We start from the raw sequence: 4,928 nt of genomic DNA on the forward strand, positions 1-4,928 counted from the left end.
AAGCAGGGGTGGGGCAGCCAGCCAAAATTAGAACCAGTGTTCCCCGTCACCCCACCTTCCCCACATGTAGGCCACGCCGTGGGGGCCAGTGGGACACAGCATCCAGCAGAGGGGCCCTTCTGTGGAGGTGTAAGGCAGGGAGGGCGTGGCTCCTCGGGGACAGTGCTATGGAGCTATGGGGGTCAGCGCTCTGGTTGTCTGTGTGCTGCGGAAGACGTTTCCCACAATGAAAATCACTAGGTTACAGCAAAGTGTCTGTCATATGGTATAGCCCCACTTTCTATATGAATTGTCACGCTTAAAGACATGTATATAACATTATTAAAAGCTATAAATACTGGGTGGGATATTTGAAATGAATGGAGAAAGCTATAGGTGAACACTAGTATATTAAGGAGTGCGTGTGGGTGTGTGTGTGTATTTGTAAGTGTGTGAGGTGTGTGTGTGTCTGTAACTGTGTGAGGTGTGTGTCTGTAACTGTGTGTGCGTATATATCAAGGTGTGCGAGCATGTGTGCTTGTATCTGCGTATGCGTGTGTGTACAGGTGTGTGGGCGGAGGTGCGTGCAGCTATGTGAGTGTATGTGTGTGTGTGCGTGTACATGCGTGTGCTTCAAGCTGTTAATTACAGACATCTATGGTGGTCTCTTTACCTTTCATTCAGACTGTCTCTGTGTAATCTCTTGGTTCAGAAGTGGGGTATTAAAAGACATGCAGTAATGCAGCTTTACTCCATTGGGACAAATGAAAAGTCACTGACGGACATGTGTGTGTCTGTGTGTTTGTGTGTGACACTGTGTGTATGTGGATGTGTGTGTGTAAACCGTGTGTGTGTGTTTATAGGTGTGTGCAGGTATGTGTGTTTCAGGCTGTTAATTGTAGAGTGTTTGCCCTAGACTGGCCCTGTTCATCTAATCTAATGAGAGTGGTTAAAAAAACAACTGAGGGAAACTGAACCTGCTCTGGCTGCCTTGTTCGACTGAGCCGTGCACACACACGCATGCACACACACACACACACACATGCACACACACGCATGCACACACACCCACAAATACATTAAACAATATCAGCATGGTTATTAAGATGAATAATACCGTTATTATTTAATTTATTCAAACAGTGTCAAGTTAACCTCAATGGCTGAAAACAGGGCCTCTCCTCTCCACAGACCATGAGGCTGTATAATATGTGCCGGGTGCACAAACTAGACATTTTAATTGGTTTATTAATTCATTATAATCACCATCAGCTAGTCTGACGCTTCAACACACAGACTTGTGGGAACAACAACTTTCAGAGGGGGTTGGCTCTCTGTTTGTGTCTGTCCGTGTGTGTGTGGAAATAAGGTTAGTGTGAAGATGCTCTAGTGGTATAGATGTTAGTGTGGAGATACTGGTGGTATAGATGTTAGTGTGGAGATACTGGTGGTATAGATGTTAGTGTGGAGATACTGGTGGTATAGATGTTAGTGTGGAGATACTGGTGGTATAGATGTTAGTGTGGAGATACTGGTGGTATAGATGTTAGTGTGGAGATACTGGTGGCATAGATGTTAGTGTGAAGATACTGGTGGTATAGATGTTAGTGTGAAGATACTGGTGGTATAGATGTTAGTGTGGAGATACTGGTGGTATAGATGTTAGTGTGAAGATACTGGTGGTATAGATGTTTGTGTGGAGATACTTTAGTGGTAAAGATGTTAATGTGAAGATACTGGTGGTATAGATGTTAATGTGGAGATACTGGTGGTATAGATGTTAATGTGGAGATACTTTAGTGGTATAGATGTTCATGTGAAGATACTGGTGGTATAGATGTTAATGTGGAGATACTGGTGGTATAGATGTTAATGTGGAGATACTGGTGGTATAGATGTTAATGTGGAGATACTTTAGTGGTATAGATGTTCATGTGAAGATACCGGTGGTATAGATGTTAATGTGGAGATACTGGTGGTATAGATGTTCATGTGAAGATACTGGCGGTATAGATGTTCATGTGGATATACTTTAGTGGTATAGGAAGTGTGGAGTTAAAGTACTCTTGAAGGGAGTTGCAGGATCCTTACAGGGCCGCCATGGAAGCATTTGAGAGTATGAGAGAGTACTTGGACTAGAACAGCGAGTGCTTCTGTGTCGGACCTGAGGGAAACACGACACCGGCCAACCCCTCCGCCTCTCCTCCCTCCCTGCCTGCTCCACCCCCACCCCAACCACAGCTACCTCACCCCCACCCAGTCCCCTACCACTGCACCCCCGCCCCCACCCCAACCACATAGAACACTGAAGGGAAATCAATGGGGTGTGTGTATGTGTGTGTGTGTGTGTGTGTGTGTGTGTGTGAGAGAGAGAGAGAGAGAGAGAGAGAGAGAGAGAGAGAGAGAGAGAGAGAGAGAGAGAGAGGAACTGAGAGGAAGGGAGAGTGTTCAAGAGGGACGGGGAGGGGAAGAGGAAAAGAGAGAGAGAGAGAGATCACATATGCCTGCCTGTCTGTTTCAGAGTGTTTCATTTTTTTCTGTGTGTGTGTGTGTGTGTGTGCGAGTGTGTGTGTCAGGCGTGGCATCAATAATTAAAGCTAATCTCATTAGGCCTCAGATCCCTTTCAGACGCTTTTAATTAAATGATGAATGGGTTCCCAGGTGCCTGTTAAATAATGCTGCTCGTGATGTCACTGGGGCGGGTGCGTAGGGAAGAAATGTATGTGTGGGTGGGGTTGGGTCTGGGGGGCTGGTTAGGTAGGGGTGGTGTGTTTGGAGGTGCACCATCAGGTACCCAGAGGAGATAAAGTGAGTGTATGCTCATTCAATCACTCAACCCCAACAACATTCACTGGCACAGGCGCAGAAAAAAAAGGATTCACACTGGTATGTGGAGTTAGACAGATGGGGTGGACAGAGAAAAAAGAGAGAGAGAGACTAAAATAGAAAGAGAGAGAGAGACGAAAGAGACAAAGAAAAAGAGAGAGAGAGAGAGGTGAAAGAGATGTGAACAGGTAGTGCAGTTCAGAGTGGCACCATGCCTGGAGCTTCAGACAACACCAACCTGGCCTTGAGAACACCCACAGCCACTCTCCTCCACCTCCCTCCCTCCCTCCCTACCTCCCTCCCTCTGGCCTTCCCCACTCTGCTTTGGTCCATATCGGGTTGCTGGCTTCACAATAGGCCCTGAATCATCACTCTCTTTCCAGTGAGAGAGAGAGAGAGAGGATAGAGTGAGAGAGGAAGAAACAGAGACAGAGAGGCAGAATGAGGGCCGAGAGGCAGAAAGAGGGATAGAGAATGGGCTTGAGGGGGAAATACAAGCAGAAAAAGGGACATTCGGGTACGTATAGGACCGTTTCATAAAGTCCCATTTGCAAAACTTTTCCAAACCGGAGCGAGAAGTGTTCTGTCCATGGAACTCTGAAGTCACACCCCATTCAGCGAAGGTAGCAGGGAGCCTAGTCACTGACAAAAAATACCAATTCTCTGTTGGCTTCCCACACACACACACACACGTGACGTTGAGTTCCGTTCTCCGGCAGGCTCCAGAGGAACCTGGTCCGTCAGCATCTGGCCCGGGTGAACCCTGGTCCACCTCTGGGGCTGGGCTGCTCTCGGGGAAACTGAATATCACGGAGCCACGCTGTAGGAAGCTCTCGCGGCAGGTCGCTCCCCCCCCCCCCTGCCCCCCCCCCCCCCCCCCCCCCCCCCCCCAACCAAAGCAAACCTGTTTCAATTTCATTTCCTTCCCAGCGAAATGAGGAAACACACTCGCTCCTAACCCATCACAGATGAGCTTTTCGCCAGACGAGCGGCCTGGGATGGGACTGCGTCGAGGGGCCCTCGGTCGGGGGCCCCGGCCCCACCCGAGCCAAGGTGCTCGCAGGGAAACGCGGCGAAACTTTGCGTCGATGAGAGCTACGTTTGCTTTTTTTTTTGCGTTTGAGTGCCTGGTTTGAACCGTTGCACTCGAATCCCAGTTTTACACTGTGTTTCTGTTCCGTGTAGACGCATTTTCAGCCTGACGTTGTAGAGGGGTGTGTGTATTACTAAAACAGAGAAGTGAATGCCTCGAGATACACACACACACACACTATAGTTCCAGCCTAAGCACACTCTCGGACCTTGCCGTTTCCTGTCTGGGTGTTTTTTTCTCCTCGAGCCCACGCTCTTCACTCACAGATCCTAGATTGATTCTCCAGTGTGTTTTGTTCCAGTCCCGTCTCCAGCTTAGGACTTTCTGGAACCTTCTAACCCAACACCATCCTTCCCGTCAGTACTGCCTTCGCCTCAACCAAGCTACCTGTGACATCATCCCAACACGGCACCTCGTCTGCATGTTCCCTCCTCCCCCGAAAGCAAACCCAACCCCCCCAAACCCGACCCCCCCCAAATCGAAATGGTGTCCATTTAATGACGAGGACTCGCTTGGATTAACCTCCTCACAGCCTCTCAGAGTGGGTTTTGAACTTCGGGCCACACCTGGAAGCCCTCCCAATCCCAGAAGCTCCTGCACGTAGCACCAAGACGGAGCTGAAAGCCCCAGCAGAAGCCAGTCTGCACAGCCTCCTCAGGGAGGGCCGAGGGAAACTGCAGTATTACCCTCACACATCACAGCCTGTGTCGTGGGGCAGATTTGGAGTCTATCTGTGATGCCGACATAACCTTGGCAATCAAAGCTTGGGCTGCTTGTTTTTAGCTGTGGTGTGTGCGTGTGCTGATGTGTGTGCGTGCTGGTGTGATTTGTGTGTGTGTATAAATGCACATATGGGGGTGTAAGGGTGGGAGAGGGTGAAGCCTGAATCCCTACCTCCTTTCTCTCTCTCTCTCTCTCTCTCTCTCTCTCTCTCTCTCTCTCTCTCTCTCTCTCTCTCTCTCTCCTTCTCTCTCTCTCTCTCTCTCTCTCTCTCTCACACACACACACTCTCTCACATATATACAAGCAC

The sequence above is a fragment of the Hypomesus transpacificus genome, chromosome 6, assembly GCF_021917145.1.
Source record: "Hypomesus transpacificus isolate Combined female chromosome 6, fHypTra1, whole genome shotgun sequence".
NCBI classification, from domain to species: Eukaryota; Metazoa; Chordata; class Actinopteri; order Osmeriformes; family Osmeridae; genus Hypomesus; species Hypomesus transpacificus.